Source organism: Polypterus senegalus, chromosome 6 (genome assembly GCF_016835505.1).
Source record: "Polypterus senegalus isolate Bchr_013 chromosome 6, ASM1683550v1, whole genome shotgun sequence".
NCBI lineage: Eukaryota > Metazoa > Chordata > Cladistia > Polypteriformes > Polypteridae > Polypterus > Polypterus senegalus.
Genome location: NC_053159.1, coordinates 7,303,524 through 7,327,197, shown reverse-complemented (window position 1 = coordinate 7,327,197; position 23,674 = coordinate 7,303,524). Strand labels below are relative to the sequence as shown.

At 42.2% G+C, this 23,674-nt stretch overlaps 1 protein-coding gene across 6 annotated transcripts in view; it reads right to left on the bottom strand.

The window, feature by feature from the left end:
* Positions 1 to 23,674, bottom strand: part of ikzf2 (IKAROS family zinc finger 2) — a 188,007-nt gene that overhangs the window by 109,627 nt on the left and 54,706 nt on the right. For all 6 annotated transcript variants that reach the window (XM_039755344.1, XM_039755345.1, XM_039755343.1 and 3 more), the window contains 2 exons: positions 15,496 to 15,544; positions 1,641 to 1,730 (listed from right to left, as the gene is read on the bottom strand). The gene's annotated coding sequence lies outside the window, so the exon portion shown is untranslated. The remainder of the gene's footprint in view (positions 1 to 1,640; positions 1,731 to 15,495; positions 15,545 to 23,674) is intronic.

The window sequence follows — 23,674 nt, the reverse complement described above, 5'->3', positions numbered from 1 at the left end:
GAAGAAAGAGTATGGACAAACATTCGAGAAAGTTGTTTTAGAAACAATTTTCACTCAGAGGCAGTTATACGTATGCGTTGTCACGATGTAAGTACAAACACGGAATCAAAATTCAATGCAATCATGAAGAAAAGTCAGTCAGTCATTATCCAACCCGCCACATCCTAACACAGGGTCACGGGGGCTTGCTGGAGCCAATCCCAGCCAACATAGGGCACAAGGCAGGAAACAAATCCTGGGCAGGGCACACACGCCCCCACACACCAAGCAAACACTAGTGACAATTTAGGATCCCCAATGCACCTAACCTGCATGTCTTTGGACTGTGAGAGGAAACCGGACCACTCGGAGGAAACCCATGCAGACACGGGGAGAACATGCAAACTCCACGCAGGGAGTGAACCCAGGTCTCCTAACCGCAAGCCAGCAGCGCTACCCACTGCACCACCGTGCCTCCCATGTAATATATATGCTTCTGTCATATACTATTTGGTATGGGATAAGTAAAAGCAGAGTTTATGTTTGTGATGTGCCATCTGTTGGAATGACAAATGTAATACATATGCCTCTGTTATATACTATTTGGTATGGGATAAGTAAAAGCAGCGTTTATGTTTGTGATGTGCCATCTGTTGGAATGACAAGAGATATAGCAACTGGGCAGACACAGAAACACTGACACTTAGCCTTTTACTAGCTATGCCACCCATCTAACTTGGATCGAAATCTAAGTAATTAATATAGTCCTCAGCAATGACATTTACAATGCACCATCTACTGGAATGTGTTTTGCACCGTGCCACCCATTGAAGAAAACGTAGTTCCAAATATTGTTTTTACTAAAGATTTAAAGTAAAAGTGAAACTAATGCATATGTAACAATTCCAAGAAAATAACAATCTCTTAAAATTTTATATCCGGTAAACCAAACCTGGGGGTGGGCGAGCGAAGCGGAGCCCTCTAGTAGTAATAATGATAATGTTTTTGTTTTTTTCATTTTTGAGCTTCCTAGATACCCCACAGGTAGAATATCTCACAAAATATTTTTTCCCATTAAAACAGAAAATCCAGGGCCAAAAGGGTTAATAAATTTCCCAGCTTTTCTAAAATCCTGTTTTTGCTTTGCCAGTCCAGAGTATTGAGTATCACTTGATGTTAATAAATTTAAATTATTTTTAAGATTTTGTTAAGGCTGTAACATAATAAAATCTGAAAGAAATGTGAAGGGGTCTGACTCCCCTCTGAATGCACTGCACATATTTAAAGCCTGTCTCCCTACAGAATTTTCCAGGTATACTTGGATGGCTCACCAGGAAAGATGCAGTCCAAGTTTTCAGAAGCTGGTGAGCAGCTCTGAGCGCAACTGGTAAGTTCAAAAGTGCAAAAAAACTTGGAATTGCAGTTCCATTTAAGTTTTCGACCTTAAATCTCCCACTGATGAATTCACGTCTCTCCCAAAAAATACCATTTGATTTACAATCACCTGCCATTTCTGGCAACGGCCAAAAAAAAAAAAAACATAACATAAATATTTACATATATAATAAACAAACGCATCTCCATGTGCAGAATCAGTGATTGGAGTTTAAGCCACACAAAGTTATTTTGAGAAAGCAAAACCAAAAAAAAAGGGAACTTACTTGCTGGTGAATGTCGACCATTAGCTGCATTACAGGAAAGATCTACCACCATTCTGGTGTGTTCCTCTCGGGAAGAAAGATCTCCGTTACCTGCAACAAGAGTGGTAATTTCAAGCTCTGGAGGTAATTTGCCACAAATTATATTTGTATGCGTCTGCTAAATTGTAGTTTGTGCTTCAACAGAAGAAATCCCCTGTGAACTTAAGCAAAGCTCAGTTCCACCAGAAAGTCCCATAGGGTGACATCAGGAGGAATTCTGTTAATAGATCACCTGATACTGAAAATCAGTTTCTTTTTCTTTTTTAGATGTACACAAAAGAATCAAGGAGTAAAAATGGGAAATTGCATATGACACAGGAACATTGGGGCAGCAGTAGCTCAGTCGGTAGAACGGGTTGTCCAGCAATCGGAGGGTCGCAGTTTCGCTCCCGGCATGAGAATGCAGCTGTTGTGTCCTTGGGCAAGACACTTAACCTACCTTGCCTGCTGGTGGTGGTTGGAAGGATTGGTGGCGCCAGTGTTCGGCAGCCTCACTTCTGTCAGTGTGCCCCAGGGCAGCTGTGGCTACATAGTAGCTTATCATCACCAGCGTATGAATGTGTGTGTGAATGGGTGAATGACTGTTGTGTTGTAAAGCGCCTAGGGGGGTTCTTGAACTCTAGTTAGGCGCTATATCAAATACAGGCCATTTGCCATTTTTTTTGCCATCCCTGAAATCACCGGTCGTTAACATTTACATTCTATCTTGGTTAAAAGAGCCAAAGCAATGTTCTCAGAATCTGATGCTTCTCATTTCAATCAGACAGCATTAATGGATTCCACTGGCCCTGATCCCGCTTTCCCATCGCTGCAATTTCCTGGTGAAACCTTTCACCGTGTTCATCACTGATTAGCAGTGAAGTATGAATCTTGAGTAACTTGTTTCACTTTGTGGTCTCGTAGGCTTGAAGCCTACGAGTTCGACGTGGTCTGGTGCTCTGTAGATTTCTCATATTCTTGAATGCCTCTGGTGCAATTACTTCCAGCCCCACTGGCAGATCTTCGAACCGCTTGTCTTGATGATGTGTCTGATTTATGAAGCAATAAAAATGCCTTCCTTTATCTTGATGCCAATCGGTTGCATTTCATCCAAAATGTGGAAGCAAGAATCTCAGCCAGAAAAAGACATCTTTGAGCACATCACACCAGTTTTAGCACCACTGCATTGGTTAACCCGCTGAATCCGAATACAGGGTCACGGGGGTCTGCTGGAGCCAATCCCAGCCAACACAGGGCACAAGGCAGGAACCAATCCTGGGCAGGGTGCCAACCCACCGCAGGACACACACAAACACCAAGCACAACGCTTTTAACATTGCAAGATGCTGAAAAATAAATTTATGCTTTTGTTTTCAGCTAACTAGATTACTATACCGTGATCCCTCGCTATATCACGCTTCGACTTTTGCGGCTTCACTCTATCGCGATTTTTTTCTCATACACGCTTACGTCACTACTCATGCGCTTTCTGAGAACTTTTGTCTAAGCCCCACGATGGCTCCTAAACGTGTTGTTTTTTCTAAGTCTTCTGACAATAAAACTAAGCGCTGGAGGAAGATGCTTACTATCCAGGAGAAGGTGAAACTCTTGGATGTGATCAAAGATGGCAACACCCTACAAAAGCCTCCTCACGCATATGAAAAGACAGCGCCAGCAACTGCCTATCATGACGTTCTTCAGCCGCGACCCAGACACCCACTGCCTACTCCTAGTACTCCTTCACTGAAGACAACAACGCACCTGCTGAAGATACTGCACCACCTCTGAAGACTCTCCTACTGAGGTCGTGCCTTCATAGGTTAGTGGTTGTGTGCAATTAAATGTACAGTACGATAATCTACTAGATAAAAGTGGTCGGGATTGTCTTTCCGTCCCGTGAGTGCAAAGCGTAGCGGTATTCCACTTATCACAGACTTACTACGTGCGGCTTGAGGTACGAAGTGACGCGACGTGAGCAGAGTTCTGGTGCTCTCATCGTTCCCTTGCTTTTGTGCGCGATGCGCTGGAAAAATAGACAAAATGATGTCTCTGGAAATAATTAATGTTGATGGAGTACAAATGCCTCACCGCGTAGTAAATATCAGGGGAGATGGTGCTTGCTTATTCTCATCTATAGCTTATTTAGTTCATGAAACTCCGTCTTTAGCGGTACAGATTCGGGCTGACATTGTACGACTTTGGACAGGCACTTGAGGGGATAAAAAAAAAACGTAGGTTTTCGGGAGATGTCATGAATGGGCACTTTGATGTTCTCATTCCCTACACTTACATGCCCGAATGTACACATGGAGCGCACAAAAATTGAGGATAAAAGTCGGTCGCCTTAAAAGGCGAGTGCGCCTAGTAATATGATATTTGTAACGTCTAATATGTCTTATTTTGTCTAATATATTGGGTAATACGAGTGTAATGGTGACTAAAGGGTGTTATTTCATGTCTAGAGGGCTCTAATAATGTTAAAAAAACGTATTTAGAACGTCGTTAACAGGTTTTCTATACTCTAACTGCAAAAATATTCGATTTATAAATAAAGAATCCCACTTCGCAAAATTCATTTATCACGGTAGAGTGTGGAACGGATTAACCGCGATAAACGAGGGTTCACTGTAATGCTCTCCTAACTGGACTAGATTGTGTAGGTGCGGGTGGCGACACTTCACTCAACGTTACTCCAATCAGCGCAGGTTCTCTTGTATAGTGAATGTGCAGTTGACACACACAGGGGGCACGCATTCGCCAATGCGAGGGTCCGGATGTCACGACTGATGAAATTGACATCAAACGCACCCTAGCAAAACCTTGTGGTGACACTCACATATCAAGTATACACGGGCCTTCACTGGGACTGTATTTTTCCAGTTAAGGATCACTGCAAAAGTTACATTTCTTTTTAACATTGCAAGATGCTGAGAAATGAATTTATGCTTTTGTTTTCAGCCAACTAGATTACTCCTAACTGGACTACCTAAGAAAGACATATTGTAGTGAGTTCAAAATACAGCAAAAATTTTAACCAGAAAAATAAAAATGTGAACACATCACACCAGTCTTAGCATCACTGCATTGGTTACCCGTGTCCTTTAGAATTGACTTTAAACTACTACTAATGGTATTGTGAGAGTGGGACAACAGGGGACAACCAATTTGATAGCCTTGTTAATGTCCTCCACGACACTAGAGTGCACTGGGGGTTAAAATCACTTGAGTTTTAGGGAGGAATGACAGAATGGCCTCCCTAATTGTGGTGGGAAAACCTAATGCTGCTAGGGGGAGCTCCTCGGGGTACCTGCAGAACTTTGAGTGCTGGCCAGATAACCTGGAAACAGCAGCGAGGTGTATGGACGTGGTGAGAGAGGACATGCAGGTGGTGGGTGTGTCAGAGCAAGATGACGAGGACAGGAAGATATCATCCACCGTGGCAACCCCTAATGGGAGCAGCCGAGAGAAGAAGAAGAAGAAGAAGAATGTGCCAGTAAAAGGCTGCCAGTCATCTCCTGGGCCCTGGCAGCCAGAACAAACCCAAAGGCCCAGGATCATTCAATTGAAAGAATGAATAAGCTGATCGCGTTTTATGATCAGCAGATGAAGACCACTTATCCTCCAAGTGCCAAGTGAGCGGCAGGTGAAGCAGCCCTTGCGTGGTTTTTACGGATTACATAGCACAGCCTGTGTGGACTAGTCAAAAAATAAAGGAAGCATTTTTAACGGATTTGTCCTCTGGCAAGAAAAAAAAAAAATAAAGAGAAATGGTGACAACCATCCATTTGGAGAATGTGCCTTACAGGAACTGAAAGCGTAAATAAATCCTCCAAATCAGCCCAACTAAAAGCCCAGAGTAACGCGAAAGGAAGGCAGCGTCAAAGAAGGAACACAATTAACTCCAGACTACACACACACATTATTTCTAAACAGCATTTATGGGGACTGGATGACAATGAGTACAAGCATATTTCAGGAAAAAAATAAAGCAATCAAATGTATACACCGGTATGCATCATTCCGTTCCACTTAATACTATCAGTGATTTAGAAATCTCTTCCACAGATTATTGCCTTTTATTACACAGGCTGAACACCAACATCGACTATATAATATAACACTAAGGCCCTCAGAGCAAGCTGATTGGTCTGTTTGGCTTTGGTGACGCTGTGACGATGCGGGTTCGCTCCACGCTCCCATCCGTCATTACGGGGCCCTTGCACCTTACACTGTTGGTAATGTTACCGATGAGCTAGGCAGTGAGGCACAACAAAGCAAGGGGAAGGTGCAAAAGTGGAAAGTGCTTTTATTAAAAACAATCAACAAAAACAAAGTGTCCACATAAATAAAGTGCAGTGCTTCAAAAGTCATTAAATAAAGAATCCATTAATGCAGGTTAAAAATAATGAATCCTTTAAAACGACGAGGTTAAAACAATGGCATGAAGCAGTCTCTTTTAAAATATCCAAAGCACAGTGTCTTCATGCTACCTTTTCTACTTGGCGTCTCCCCTGCTTCTCCCATAGGGTTTCACAACAGGAGATTCACCTACCTGCAGGAACAGCTGCCTTTGACTCTGGTCCGGTAGCCCACCTATCCCTGGCTACGTCGGACCCAAACTTGACCGAGACTTGGGTTATTTCCCCAGCGCCCAAGGCGCTCACGCTGGGGCTAAACCAGCCCAAAGCCTCCTCGACTCCCGCTATCTTCCACGGCCAGTCGTCGTCCTCGGCGGTCACTCCACCTCCTTGATTGCTCGGCTGGAGCGACCGCTTCCTTCAGCCCCACCTAGTGTCGCCAAACACTCTTCTCGTGGGCTCACCTCCCACCTGCCTGCTCCTGCACGCTCTCCTTCTCCCTCACACCGGCTCTCTCTCCTCACTGCTTCTTGCCTACTTCTACAACCTCCCGTTCTTTCCTGTTTTCTTTCTTTTTTTCTTCTCTTTAGCCGACTCGCGCTTCTCATTTATGAAGAGGACGTGGTAGTCGTGGCAATCAGCAGCTCCTGGGAACAATTATGGATGCAGACCGCTTCTCACCTGTACACTTAGGTGAGAAACGCCCACATCACAAACTCCCCAGGAAGCGATTTGGCCACACACCACCATGCCCCCTCGCTAAGCCACGAGCGTGGTGATTATTTATTAAAACTGGCCTTTTTTGACAGGAGCTGTGGACCCGTTATACCACAGACGTGATGAAACGGGAAGTGCGAGTGTGAGACGCATGAAGAGGAGTAAAAGCTCACACTGGGAGAGTCGCCGTCAAGGACGAGAAGCATAAAACTGGACAGGAGGTGAGGAAAACGCCTCGAAAATAACGACGGAGCCTGAGAAGCAGGTTTATGGGAACGACTTCGATAGAAGGAGTGGAGGTACGGAGAGGTTCAGACACACGTGGATACTGAGGAAAGGGGCTGGATGGGCACGTGGAGTGTAGATGGACGGGTATCCAGGCCAGAAGAGGGGATGGTTCCTTACCCGGATGGGAGGCTCCTAACCAGCAGATAGCCATCCCAGCAAGGGAGGAGAAGGGGATCAGGAAGGAAAGACTAGAAGGGGTGGATGGACAGTCCACTGTAAAGGGAAGCTGTCACTGGAGGCTTTTTATTCCTGGTCCCTGATATCACTGTCCAGTAGGAAACCAGCAGGGGATGCCGGGAGATGATGTCCGGCAGAGAAGCCCTACTGGGGTCACTGTTGCAAGAAGACAAGCTATCCTGCTATAATGGACCTTCACATGACGTGGAAGTGCTTCCATTGAGTTCTTAATAAAAGGAACCGCACTTCCTTACCCAGGCGAGTCCAAGTTGGGAGGACATAGCGCAACACTCAACTGGAAGAGGGCAGTGCGGTGGTAAGAGTATTGTGGAGAGAAGAATTGGATTGTAGAGAGGTAGAGAGACATAATCTGCACTTTTTGTTAATGTTTGAAGGTATTTGTAATGAAAACCATCAATTATTTGAACCCGGGACTCTTAGTATGTTTCGTGTTGGAGTTTGGGGCCAGCTGACACCCTAGTTTCCATTACAGGGGCGACAGATAGCAAATATTTTTAACGATTCCATTACCCGTCTTGGACAGGTGCCGTGGCTAGCTGGAAATAAAGCACAAAACATGACATTTTCTAACCTATTTAATTGCAGTTCAGACAACACATCGGAGAAAGACAGAACACTCTTAATAAGCAGAAGGGTCATTTATGGTTTTTTTTTGTAATTTTGTGCACATTTTACATTTAACAGCCATTTAATTGGTACGTCTATCTAGTATCCGCTTATCTAGGTCCCAGCTCTGCCCCAACAATAGCACAGATTCAACAAAATACTAGAAACCTTCATTAGGGACTCCAGTGATGCTGACTTCAGATTTTTTTTAGCCACATATTTATATTCTCTTTAATCTAATCTTAACAGCGCCCTATTGGATTAAGATCTGATGACTGTGTAGGCCGTTGGAGTAAATCGAAGTCAACATCACGTTCTCGGAACGAGTATGAGGCGATGAAGACGCGGCGACATGGCGCTCTGTCAATTTGAAAAATACAGAGCCTATAAAAAGTATTCAACCCCTTGGAAGTTTACATATTTTATGGTCATATAACACTGAGTCACAGTGAATTTAAACGGATGAACAGCCAAAGACTCTTTAAAGGATAACTTGGATGTTTTCAAGTTGAAGATATTTCTTCACAATCGTTGTAAATCTTAATTTGGTACATAAAACTGCATTCTAAATCTTAAAAAAGTCTGTTCTTGCAGCTTACAATAGAGCTAAAGGCTACACGAGTACACAAGTGCATGACAAACCAAATATGTCCACTTTGAAGTAGCGAAGGATTTCGATTTAAGAAAGTGGGCCTTCTGAGTTTATGAGGCATCTTTGTGATAAAGAAAGGATACTAGAAATAATCGCTTGTAATCACCGATTCTTTGAACTTGACGTACAAATGCATTTCTTGATTGCTTGCATGCTCACCGCCTCCGATGTGTCTACGACAACCCAAAAATCCCCCAGTTGACAAACTTTACTCTGCTTATAATTCTGTTTTTGCTTCTGTAATCCTACTTCTGCAGCGGCCGCAGACAAGATATTTGGTGACATGAAGTGCACAACTGGACTCCTTTTAAAATGGCTGAAGCTCACAGCGATGGTTTCAGCATTTTAACCTTTTTTCATACTGAGGTCCAAAAGCTGGTATCGATAGCAAATGAAAACTTTTAGTACCGATCCAGCACTACTGAGCTATGAAAAGAGGCTTGTAGGTAATCCTGTACCTAATAAATTGGCAAAATCTTTCATATCCGCAATTTATAGTCTGAAATGGCTGCAGCCATTCCATTTTATCTGAGTTCCACAAAAGATCTATGGTACGTATATTCATTTCAACAATCGAAGAGTAGAGTTTCGATCGCGCTAATACAGAGGGCGAGTTGCTTGAATGCCATCATTTACTTCCCATGCAAAAAATGAAAGAAACGCTGGTACCGTTTAAAAACTGGATCTTTTAGTACTGGTATAATGCACAACCCGATATAGCTGCAGCTCAAATGTCTCATTTAAGTTTATTTTATTAATTTCTTTATGTTAACAATATTGATTATTTACCTTCGATATGTCCATGTACATTCTGCTATGTTCCTTGTGTTTTGTGGGTGGTTCCTTAAGAGGCCGGACTACCTGCCTACCACGGCAGAGGATTACACTCAGCTCTATAAAGGATAAGGAAAACTCACAGTCCCTTGCGGTTCATTGAAGGTGCTCGTGATGTGGAGAGTTTCTCTAGGGATTATTCTGTGCTTTGGTTATATTCTTGAGCTTTTGACCACTTACCGCATTGTGTTTTGGGACTTGTTTGCTTCTGAATTGCTGTTGATGCTTTAGGCAACTCGTTTTGTCTTTTCTCTATATATATAAAATCCAACGTCTGTCTGTCTGTCCCTTTTCATGAGAGAACTACTTAACGGATTTACATCAGGTTTTTTTTCTAGAATTTGCTTGAACATTCTGGTTGATTTTGCGACTTCTATCATCGCGCTAAGAATCATAGTTCATTTGCGTTACCGATTAATTTACGCAAGAGTGAAGCAGCTGGTCGAGGTTGGGGCCCTCCTCACTCACGTGCGTATTTTACATCCACTTATCTAGCGAACGAGAGAACTACTGTACTTAACAGATTTAGATTGAGCTTTTATTCTAGAAATTGCCTGAACTTTCCAGTTGAGTTTGTGACTTCTCTCAAGATAAGATTCATAGTTAGTCAGCAGGAGCGATAAATTCGCGCTAATCCGAGACAGAGGCTGCAGGCTGAGGGGAAAGGGAAGCATGACGTCAGGAGTGGGGAGCCGGGCAGGGCCTTCCTCACTGTCCTGTTTCACTACTATGCAGGCGCAGCCACAGGGGATGGCTAGTGCACAATAAATCTTTTAATTTATAAAAATACTAGCCGGGGGTTTGATGGTATTCCCCTACTTGTGGGCATTTTTTGGGACAAACTAGTGTGCAGTAAATCTTTTCTCTCTATTTTATAAAAAAAAATCCTGGGACGAAATGAGACTTTTTCAGAGAGATCATTTCCAAGTCCCACAAGACAAGACTTTGTGCCAAGAGATTTAACCATTCCCGGTGCTGGAAACAAAAGACAAAGAGTAGAAGACAAACGTAGAACATCATAAAGAGGGTTCAAAAACGTTGGCGCGATACACATGCAGAGCAGGTTAGAGATTATGAAAGTACTGAAATTCGAAAGTCTCAAAAATCTGATAGTAAAGATCGCCATTAGCGCTAACAAATGGAAATTATTACTCAAATTATAACAGCGAAAAGAGATTAAATATATGGACATAGGTGATATGACAGAAGTATGTAGATATGGTAAGGCTTTAAACTTTAAGTCGGAGACTTGTAGATCGGCTAATTCGTGTTGCCATTAGCGAAAAGTAGTGTTGCCTCCCAATGAAGAGGCGTATCCCTGAGAATTAAAAGATTTATTGTCTGGTGAAAGTGAAATCCACATATACAAGCGGGAGAGACAAAAAGAGGCTGGTACATAGCACTTGGGGTTGGCGAGCGAAGCGACCAGGGGGCAAAGCCCGTTAGTAATTGATAAAGATAGTAGCCAGGGTTTGATGGTATTCCCCTACTCGTGAGCATTTGTTGGGACTCTTTGTGCTTAAAAACTCTCCAGTTCACAACAGGAAGTAGTTCCAATGTTGATCCATAAGTGGCTCCAGAGCTACGGTATAAAGTCACCTCATTTTCAGAGGAATAATGAGCTTGGAGGTGGGAAGTGAATCAGGGCAAGGGTTTGAATGATTGGAGGCTGAGAAGCCTGAGCCGGACAGAAAAAGAGGCCATATTAGGAGTGGGTGCTGTGATACTAAGTGGCAGAAATGGGTAGCTTCTCTGCCAGGTTGACAGGAGTTTGAAAGGTGATTTAGGCAAATCCAGAGAGTCATTTGTCGCATTGCTTTCCATCTTGGCGCTGTTGTAGATTGAAGATAACTTGAAGGCGCACGCTGAATTCCACATAATAATAAAAAGAAAAATTACTAAGGACCAAACACCCCCCCCCCTTATAAAGTAATTACACAAATGCGACGCTAACAACAAAAATATCCTCACTTTCACTCTTTTCTCTAAGGTGCCCTCAAGTGCCTTTCTTTCACTGATCGATTTTCAAGCCTCCATAATTTTCTTTTCTTCTTGCCATATGCAATGATTCATTTCCAGTTTACTTGGGAGTGCAAACATTACAAAAGAGTTCAGAATACTTTCTTCTTATTTTTTTTTTTCCATCTTGACTTCTCCTGAGACTCCCAAAAAAACACTTAAGCATTCCAAAAATGTTTGAAGCTATGCACCTGGAGGAATTTTGAGGATGGGTGTTTAAAGAGGTGCTGGACTACACCTGGCACTGTCCTGGATTGTTAATCTCCCTGAAGCAAAAACAAGATACGGGAAGACTCCATAAAGCCAGCTGGTTGGATCTCATTCACCTTTTAATGCTTAGCCCTGTGCGTCTGTGTGCAGGAGTGGGCCCAACTACAACGGACTGTGGCCTATTCCAGGGAGTTGGCTCCTGCCTTATATGTAGTGCTGCATGAACAGGCTCCCACACCCCATGTGACACTGAATCGGATCAAACAGTCGGGAGAATATTTTCTTATGTTACTCCTAAACCTGCAGTCGTTCCTAAACTCGATCCTGGGGACCCCCTGTGGCTGCAGGTTTCTGTTCCAACCAGATTCACAATCGGCGATAACAATTGATCTCATTTAATTAGCTGGTCTTTTTTACTCTTCTGTTTTTCTGCATTCAGAAAAACACAACAGTATGTTTTTTTACATTTATAAGACATTTAAAGATATTTCTATTTTGTCTCAACCTATAAATGCTTAACTCTCTTTTGTTGTTTTCCTATTATTTTCCCCTTTTCCTGTGTAGTTTGCTCCTTTCATTTAACACTACGGACTGGAATATCCTGCAGGGATCATATAGTGAGAACATTGAGGAGGTTGTTGACTGCATCAACTTCTGTACAGACTTTGTAGTTCCAGTAAGAACAGTACGCTGCTATGCTAACAACAAGCCATGGATCACAAGTGACATCAAGGGCCTTTTGAACCAGAAGAAAAGAGCTTTTAAAGGCGGTGATCAGCATGAGCTCAAGTGCATGCAGAAGGAACTCCGAGTCCAGCTCAGCAGTACAGGAGAAAGCTGGAGCAGAAGTTGCAGAATAACAGCATGACGGAAGTGGGATGGGATGATCAACATTGGCTGCAGCTCGAAGCGGGGTGCCACCATCGAGAGAGACGTGGAGAAAGCAAACCAAATGGACAACTTCTTTAACAGGTTTGACCACCCTAACCCACTCTCACCTCCGAGTACTGTACCCTGGTGTTGCCATCAGGGAAAAGTAGTGCTTCTTCCCAATGAAGAGGTGTATCCGCAGGAATTCAAAGATTTTTTGTTTGGTTTAAGTGACACCCACATACGCGAGCTGCAGATACGCGAAGTGGCTGGCACACCACGGTCCACTCACATCTCCTTTGTACACATAGCGTGACGTCAGGAGTGGGGAGCCGGGCAGGGCCCTCCTCGCTGTCCTGTTTCAATACTACACAGGTGAAGCCCCGGTGCAATAAATCTTTTCTCTGCCTTATATAAAAAAATCCTGGGGCGAGATAAGACTTTTTCAGAGATATAATTTCAAGTCCAGCGAGACGAGACTTTGTGCCAAGAGATTTAACCACGGAAATAAAAGAAATAAAAAGATTAGAGGATAACGTCGAAAAGAGGTTCAAGCGCGATACACATGCAGATCAGTACTAAAGTACTAAAATTCGAAAATGTCTCAAAAAACTGATAGTAAAGATCGCATTAGCGGTAACAAATGGAAATTATTACTCAGTGAAATAACGGAACAGCGAAAAGAGATCAAATATATGGACAGAGGTGATATGACAGAAGTACGTAGATATTGTTTGGCTTTAAACTTTAAGTCGGAGACTTGTAGATCATCTAATTCATGCGGCCAGGCCATCAGGGAAATGTTGTGTTTCTTCCCAATGAAGACGCATATCCACGAGAATTAAAAGAGTTGTTGTTTGGTGAAAGTGAAATCCACACTCTATGCAAGTAAACATGTCGCTGGACTCTGTATATCTGATATTACAGTAACATCAACTACTACTAAGATGACTACATAAAATCCAGGCTTTGAAACATTTGCTGGAGAGAAGCCCACATTTTAAAGAGCTTTCACAATTCCTGCTTCCTGCTCAAAAGATGAATTGATTTTCTATGGCAAGTTACAAACAACCAAGCTGGTTACAGTTAACACTGCGTCTTTTGTTATGGAGAGTTCACACATCTTTACATCTTTCTTAAATGTATTCGTTATCCGTCCATCCATTATCCAACCCTCTACAGCCTAACTACAGGGTCACGGGGGTCTGCTGGAGCCAACACAGGGTGCAAGGCAGGAAACAAACCCCGGGCAGGGTGCCAGCCCAACGCAGACTGGCAAAAATTTAATTGAAAAAATTGTTTGACAGTAAAAGTGTAAGTTTAAAAAGTATTTGTGTGTTAACTTTAAAGCCAAACAGAATGAAATTGTATTATCAACGAATACCTCTAACGCAACATGAAACATAATTTCCTTTCAAATTATTACATTTTGCTCTTTTTAATATGGTCAATTACTTGCTGTAATGTAAAATAGTTGTATTATCCATATGTAACAATTCCTATGAAAATAAAAACCTATCATCCGCATCCCCATACGCGAGCGGCAGAACCGCAAAAAGGCTAGCGCATAGCACTGGCATGGGGGTTTGGCAAGTGACGTGAGCAGGGGGCAAAGCCCCCTAGTGGTAATAAAAATTAAAAAGGAGTGATTTGTAAATTCTAGTCCGCCTGTACTGTATTGAAAACCCTACAGCAACCCCACTATTTGATGCTCAACATTGGGAATTTAATTGGAGATTACGCACATTCTGAAGTGGTTTTTGCTCTTTTACGCACAGACTTCTTGAATCTTGTCAATATATTGTGCACTGTAGAGGGTGAAATCGCCAAAAACCCGTATGATTTGTTGTTCTGCACATGCTGGATTGTTCACTGGCGTATTTGTTGGCAAACGGCTGATCCTTGCCCTATTGTTTTGGAGGCCCCTTTAATATCACAACCACGTTTTACTTCACATCTTGTTATTTCAGGGCGGCACGGTGGAGCAGTGGGTAGCGCTGCTGCCTTGCGTGGAGTTTGCATGTTCTCCCCGTATCCGTGTGGGTTTCCTCCCACAGTCCAAAGACATGCAGGTTAGGTGCATTGGCGATTCTAATATGCCCCTAGTGTGTGCTTGATGTGTGCCCTGCGGTGGGCTGGCGCCCTTGCCTGTGGTTTGTTTCCTGCCTTACACCCTGTGTTGGCTGGGATTGGCTCCAGCAGACCCCCGTGACCCTGTGTTAGGATATAGCGGGTTGGACAATGGATGGACGGATGTTACTTCAATATGTTCCATTGTTATTAGTGCTAAACTACACCTGTGCCAACCTTCTTGGAGTGCGCAGGCACCAATTTCAGAATAATCATACGTTGCGTTGGCAGACAGCTTAAGGGCTCCTATGAAGGTAAATACCCGCCAGACCAGGGGTTGGCGCCATGTTCTAATGCCTCCTCTCTTCCTCTGTCTGCAGAGTGGGAGATTGATGGCCATTCCACCATGGCATGTTGCCCGCCCTCCTGGACCCGCCTCTTACTGCTTGGAATCCATTTTATCGGAAGCTCAGCCATTTCCCTTCAGTTGGCTGTAGGACTCACGTTACTTTACCCAAACCTTGTTTTTGTGTCAATTCTCTTCTTATACAATCTTTGAAAAATAATGCAGTTGATTAGGAAAAACATGAAATACCATTTTCCATACAGACTTCGCATTAAATTAGCATTTTCCATACTGTCCTAACTTTTTTTGGAATTGGGTTTGCACATTTCTGGTGTGCTCATAGAATCCTGTCTGCATTAAAAAAAAAATACAATTCTTCTCTAAAGAGCACACATTATAAATTTATCAGTGCAGAACAAAAAGTATAATCGAAGATGGCAAACATACATATTCCAATATATGGGCCAGTATGGGTGGTAGGATGTGATTCTGTTAAAATAGATTTCCATTTCTAATAAGGAAAGGGCTTCCTGTCAAATCTCCCTTTTATCTGAAGAGAAAGGAGACATGGAGGTCACACTCCCGGACCTCGGACATGACTTTCAACTTTAACACCAGTTTTACAGGCAGGCAGCAAAAGCAGGAATAAGAAAACAGATCATAACTTACTAGTCAGGTAGCCATCAGCAGCCTCTGTTTCCATAGTCGAGGGACAGGGCTGAAAAGTGACAAGAACACACCGGGTTAGTGATTAAAACAAAAAAATAAGAAAGGCTCACTGAGTAACAAAAGAAAAAAGACAAAATAGCAAACTGAGAGTATGGCAGGATGTTCGTTATGGACGCCCATTATCACTGCGTGAGCGTTTAGAGAATTAGAGAGGCCTTTTGAAGAGAAATTACATTTACAACAGAAAAAAGCAGTGGAAACGTCATGGGCAAGGATGAGCTCAGCTCGTTTAACGGGCGCCATTTCAAGCAATGTTTTTTTTTTTTAATAAAGTGCTGTACCTTCCGCTTTCAAAATTGAGGAATGCAAGTAAAAGTATATTAGCATTTGTGTAAACCTTGAGACTTGCACTGTCAATACAAAGCCTGCACGGGACTCGTCATTTCCATCCTGCTTTATCTTTTAGTGACTTCTGCGTGAAATGGAAAGCTGGAGCGTCACAGAAATGTTGCCCAGAACGTTACAAGCCTCCTTTTAAATGACGCTTCCTTTAAAAGAAACAACTTTCTAATAATTCATATTAAAAATACACTCGTACCGTAGGTAGAAAAACATCATGCGTGTGTATGTGTGTGTCTGTGTGCATATGTGAATACACACGCATACACGCTCAGGTTAATACGTTATACATACATTATGAATTTGTGTATGTGCATGTGTGTGTATGAATATCCATACATATGCATATCAACATAAACAGAGCATACACAACACATACTGTAAATGTACAGATAAATGTGCTATCAATACATTACAAGTGTGTGTGTGTGTGTGTGTGCATGAATATACATACATATACAAATATACATAAACTGCACATACGCACACATACATGTACAGTATAGAGAAATACGTTATAAATAAATTATAATTGTGTGTGTGAGTGTGTGCACATGTGTGTTTATGAATATACATAAGTGGCACATAGAGAAACATACATGTACAGGTAAATATGTTATAAACACATTATTAGTGTGAGAGTGCATGAATATACATACATATACAAATATACATAAACTGTGCATACACACACACACATGTATAAGGACATACATTATAAATACATTATAAGTGTGTGTGCATATGTGTGTTTATGAATATACATAAATGCCACATATGCACACATACATATATAGAGAAATACGTTATAAATACATTATTAGTGTATGTGTGTGTGCGCATGTGTGTGTATGAATATACATAAGTGGCACATAGACAAACATACATGTACAGGTAAATATGTTATAAATACATTATTAGTGTGAGTGTGCATGAATATACATACATATACAAATAAACATAAACCGTGCATACACACACACACACACATGTATAAGGACATACATTATAAATACATTATAAGTGTGTGTGTGCGTCTGTGCCTATGTGTGTTTATGAATATACATAAATGCCACATATGCACACATACATGTATAGAGAAATACGTTATAAATACATTTTAAGTGTATGTGTGTTTATGAATATACATAAGTGGCACATAGACAAACATACATGTACAGGTAAATATGTTATAAATACATTATATGTGTGTGTGAGGGTGTGTGTGCGCATGTGTGTGTATGAATAATTATATACACACGTATACATAAAATGGTGCATACAAACACATACATCTATAGATAAACACATTATAAATACATTCTAAGTGCGTGTATGTATTGTATATGCATATATACATTAATGGTGTATACACACATGTCTACAATACATGTATAAATAAATATGTTATAAATATTTATACCCACACACCTACGTAAATATGTTTTAAATACATACAATATATTATGTGTGTCTGTGCATGTCAGTGTGTGTTGCATGCATATATAAAAATGGTACATCCACACACACACACACACACGTATGAGTGCAAATACATTCTAAATACATACAAACATATAAATACAAGGCACAGACAATTGAACACTCTGAAAATTGAAATGCACATTTTCTACATATGCAAACGTATAGACGAATGTATGTGACACCCAGGAAAATTTTAATGTAACAACACCTTTCATTTAAATGACGTTCTTGATTGAAGAAGCCGCTGTGATTTTTCATAAGTAAGAAAAATGTCTTGGGACAAAAAAAAGTTGTTTTTTTTTATCCATCTATGATATGAGTTTGATTTCTGTTGAAGACTGAATGGTGGCAGTGCTGTATAAGCCAACACGGCTCACAGAGCTGAACAGAGTCCGTCAGTGGGAGCGCTCAGTTTAATTTAAGTATGGAGTCTAACAGAGTCAGCGAGTAAACCTGTCACACTGAATGGTGTAGTGAGGTCACCATCGTGCAATGAAGAACAGCAGCTGCCACTTTGGCTTAGCGGGCTGAGTCACTCATGTTTTTATTCCCTGCCTTGGCTGACCTGTGCAAGGTGAAGGTTCAAAAATCAGGAGTGGTCTCCCCTTGACTTTCTTGTATACTCAGATATGAGGATAGATATATTTTTATATTATGTACATTAAAGAACCTTCAACAACAAATCAAATTAATAATATTTTGAACAATTATTATAAAAGTAAAGTTTAACAAATTGAACTATGCAGCTGCATGAATAAAAGGTAAAGTACCACTTCCAGTTAGCGGAAATAGCCCAAAAGTTGACAGAAAACGACGTTTTGTACCTCATACCTGTATGCAAAATTTCGTTGACCGAAGTGAAAGTGTACTTAAGTTATCGTGTTTACACACACACTCGTACAAACACACACCCAAACATAAATCCAAAAATGGTATTTTCGGAAACAGGGAGGTCTAAAACATTGAGATTTATCAAAATGGAATTTTTGGAGGATTCCAATACTATTTCGTGTACGAGAAATTCAGGGAGGTCTAAAACGTCGCGATTCATCAAAATCTCGACATCAAATCTTTGGACGATTACAATACTTTCCATACACTTCATATACGACAAAAGTAAAAATAGAACAAATATTAAATCAGTGATTGGCATTAATGATAAAAATGTGAACATTGTATAATTACTGTTATCATCAATCATCATTATTCAGAAGAAGTGCATCAAGAAAAGCTACTGGGAAACCTTCGTATCTACAGCAATACACCTTCATAGTGCCTCACAGGGACAACTCGTGTATCGATGGCTAAGTCAGACATCATCTTTATTTTCTACTGCTTGTGTATGTTTGTGGGGTGTTTATGATGTAGTTTGCTATGATATTTCTTTATTTCTTGAGCTTCTGTAAAAGATCCGTGCCCCCTTTGTCTCCTCCAGGCTGGATTACTGTAATGCGCTCCTCATCGGGATTCCTGGCAAGAATATCCAGAGATTCCAGTATATTCAGAACAGCGCTGCCAGGATCCTGCTGAGGGTGTGAACGCATGACCACAACACCCCCATCCTGAAAAGCCTTCACTGGCTCCCTGTCCCACTCAGAATAGAGTACAAGGTCTCCCTCCTCACTCATCAGTGCTTCTATGGACATGCCCCCCTTTACCTCACCCCTCGTACCTCCTCACGCACCCTCTGCTCTGTACACACTAACACCCTCCAAGTCCCCAGAACCAAGCTCAGCAGCATGGGTGATTGGGCATTTTCATCTGTGGCGCCGAGGCTACAGAACGCCCTCCCTGACTAGCACAGTCGACTGATGCTTTTAAACGAAACCTGAAAACTCATCTTTTTAGAAAGACATTTTGTTAAAGTATTTTATAGATTCTCCTGTTTTATGACTTTATTTGTAGCACTTTGAGATTGCTAAAATATAAAGTGCAATACAAATAAAATGTATTATTATTATTATTATTATTAAATAAAGTACAACCTATTTATTTATCACATATTGCCTTTCATTTCCATCTCTCTCTCTCTCTATGAATGAATGATGAATGATCCTTTATTGTCATTGTCACAAGTACAACGAAATTAAAAAGATGTCTCCGGTCAGTGCCTTATCACATATATAACAATAAAGAAAACATCCATCCATCCATCCATCTTCTAACCCACTGAATCCGAATACAGGGTCACGGGGGTCTGCTGGAGCCAATCCCAGCCAACACAGGGCACAAGGCAGGAACCAACCCTGGGCAGGGTGCCAACCCACCGCAGGACACACACAAACACACCCACACACTAGGGCCAATTTAGAATCACCAATCCACCTAACCTGCATGTCTTTGGACTGTGGGAGGAAACCGGAGCGCCCGGAGGAAACCCACGCAGACACGGGGAGAACATGCAAACTCCACGCAGGGAGGACCCGGGAAGTGAACCCGGGTCTCCTAACTGCGAGGCAGCAGCGCTACCACTACGCCACCGTGCCACCCTAATAAAGAAAACAGGTAGAACTATACAAACAATATAAACAACATACAGTAGTGTGATTTACATAAATTAGTGTATACATAAGTACGTAACTCATATAGCTATTTGTGACCATTTCTACTTTTAGTGGCATTAAGACGTGCTATTGCAATTGGGTAAAAGCTATGTTTGAGTCAGTTTTTCCTTGCGTGTATTGCTCTGTACCGTTTTCCTGACGGCAGCAGTTCAAAAAGGGAGTGACCAGGGTGTGAGGTGTCCTTTATGATGTCATTGGCTTTCTTGAGGCAGCAGGAGCAGTGTAGATCTTCTAGTGTAAGGAGAGGGCAGCCGACAATCCTTTGGGCAACGTTGATGACTCCCTGAAGTGCTCTCCTCTGAGCCACTGTGCAGCTAGCATACCATACGCATATGCAGTATGTTAGGATGCTTTCTATGGAACGTCTATAAAAGCACACCAGCAGTCTCTGTGTGATGTTATTCCTCCTGAGTACCCTCAGGAAGAACAGTCTCTGTTGGGTCTTTTTCAGCAACTCAGAGGTGTTCACGCTCCAGGATAGGCTTTCCTCTATGTTGACTCCCTAACAACCGAAAGTCTGCCACCCTCTCCACACAGTCACCGCTGATGCTTAGTGGTTGAACTTCTGTCTTGTTTCTTCTAAAATCTATTATGAGTTCTTTTGTCTTTTTAGTATTTATGAGGAGGTTGTTATCCTTGCACCAAGAAGACAGCTGCTCCACCTCATCTCTGTAGGCAGATTCATCTCCCCCAGATATGAGCCCCACCACGGTAGTGTCATCTGCAAATTTCACGATAATGTTGCTCTGGTGGGCGGGGGTGCAATCATATGTGTAGAGAGAGTAGAGCAGTGGACTAAGCACACAGCCCTGAGGTGACCCATTTCTGTCTATCTAATATATAATAGAAACACTAAGGTCTAAGGTGTCCAGTCCCACAGAGCAATCTGATTGGTCAGTTTGGCTTTGGTGGCGCAACAAAAAAGAAAGTGTGAGACGCACAAGGAAGAGTAAAAATCACACGCCGAGAGAGTTGGCTTCAAAAACACAAAGTACAAAACAGGACAGGAGGCGAGAAAGGTGCCTCGAAACTAACGACCGAGTCTGGGAAGAAGGCTAAATAGGACTGCGCTTGAGAGGGGGAATGCCAATCAGGAGATGTTCAGACACACACAAATACAAAGGAAAGGCACTGAAGGAACACGTAGGACAAGACATAGCAGATATGTTGAAATTATTCAATTACCTGTCTGTGACAAGTAACGTGACTGGTTAATAATAATACAATAACAGCATCATATCCAACCTTTCAATCATTATATGACCTGACTATTCCACATCAGGGTCAGTTCAGCTTTTGTTTTTTTTGTAATTCTTGTGTGTGTTTTGTGGGGTCTGTTGCTGTTGTTTAGTATAACATTTCTATATTTCTCAAGCTCCTCTTAAAGCTCAATTTTCCACTGGGACAAATAAAGATCTATCTATCGACAGTGTATATCATTAATTATCTTCTTATATAATACGCTACCGTGGCTTTCCGTTTGTCTGTCCAGGATTTGAAATCACCTGTAGCTCACAAACTATTTGAACCATTGACCTGAAATTTGGTACACATATACTACTTGGCGTCTACTATCCGCTATCCGGGTGATGATTGACCTCCAAGATTATTCCTCTTTTTATTTTTATTTTTTTTTATTGTAGAATCAACTCTCGGCAGTGGGCAGCCAGGCAGCTAATGCGTACAGGCGCCGTTCTCATCCCTACCACCTTCACCGTCACTTCCCCTACCTCTTCATATCTTAAATCATTCTTGAGGCAGATTGAAGAATTAAGTGCCAGCTTAAGTGAAAAGTTAAAGAAAAGATACCAAGTAACTGCATTACAAACACTAACTTAATTAACCAGTTTAAACGTGAAAAGATGTCGACGGAAGAAGAGAAGCAGAGGGCCGCTAGGGTGGAGAAAAGAAGAGCTGCTCAGGAAACAGCAAACGCATCAACCTCTGAGCAAACGAATGGTAAACGTAAAGAGAAAGAGGATGAGAACTAGGAATGCTCAAGTCAAGTGGATTCACTGCACGTTATTGTGCGGTGCGCCATTACTGGTTAACTACATAACAGCAGTTTATCTAGCCATTAATTCATTATCACACCTACTTTTCCCAGCTTAGGGGCTGCAATCCAGAGTCATTTTAGTGAAAAAAGATATACACACATTATATTATACACATATAATAAATAATAATATATATATAAAGTTCGCTGACGACACTGCTATCGTGGGCTGCATCAGCAGTGGGCAGGAGGAGTATAGGAAACTAATCAAGGACTTTTGTTAAATGGTGCGACTCAATCCACCTACACCTGAACACCAGCAAGACCAAGGAGCTGGTGGTGGATTTTAGGAGGCCCAGGCCCCTCATGGACCCCGTGATCATCAGAGGGTGCAGACCTATAAATATCTGGGAGTGCAGCTGGATGATAAACTGGACTGGACTGTCAATACTGATGTTCTGTGTAAGAGAGGACAGAGCCGACTATACTTCATTAGAAGGCTGGCGTGCTTCAACATCTGCAATAAGATGCAGCAGATGTTCTATCAGACGGTTGTGGTGAGCACCCTCTTCTACGCGGTGGTGTGCTGGGGAGGCAGCATAAAGAAGAGGGACGCCTCACGCCTGGACAAACTGGTGAGGAAGGCAGGCTCTATTGAAGACACAGAGCTGGACAGTTTGACATCCGTGGCAGAGCGACGGGCGCTGAGAAGACTCCTTTCAAACATGGAGAATCAACTGCATCCACTCAACAGGATCATCTCCAGACAGAGGAGCAGCTTCAGCGACAGACTGATGTCACCGTCCTGCTCCACTGACAGACTGAGGACTCTTCAATTCCACCCGGAGGGGTAAATGCTAACATTATTCAAAGTTATTGTTTGTTTTTACATGCATTTTTATTACTCTATAATTTAATATTGTTTTTTGTATCAGTATACTGCTGCTGGAGTATGTGAATTTCCCCTTGGGATTAATAAAGTATCTATCTATCTATCTAATACTGTATATATAATATTTAATAATATATATAATACACACACACTACTGGTGAAAAGATTTAGAACACCTCCAGTTTTTCTGGAAATGCACGCAGTTTGTATACATATATATATGCCTGGCCGGGACGCCCCTTCACCACATTTGCCAGGGGGACAAGGGTGGGAAGCCCAGTATCTCCCCCTGGACGCTAGATGGCAGCACCCCTGGGTTGCAGCGGAGCCTCAGACTCCCCCAGGGCTTCATGGGGGTTGGAGTTCTGTGCAGCTCTGTGGGGTTCTGCAGGCGCCGCCAGGGGGTGCTGCAACAGAAGCGGCTGGCCCCTTTTGAGCACTGGTTTCGGCTTACCCAGAAGTGCAGCAATCAACCACCTGGAGTACTTCCGGGTGCCTGATAAAAGGGAGCCAGCGACCACCACTCAGAGGCCAGAGTCGGGTGGAGGTGAGGAGAAGTGGTGGTGGCAGAGAGGACAGAAAGAGTGCTTGGTGTATTGTGCTTTATTTGGGACTGTGTTGTGGCTGGAGGGATTACAGGGAAGACGTGCCTCCCGTGTCCAGTCTGTGCCGGTTCGGGTGCAATATAGCGCCTTTATTGCAATACACATACATTTGTATAAACAAACATATACAGTATATGCTGTATACACATAAACACAATATAGACATACATATGTATATACACACATACATATACTGTACACAGATAAACACACAATATACACATACATACAGTATGCT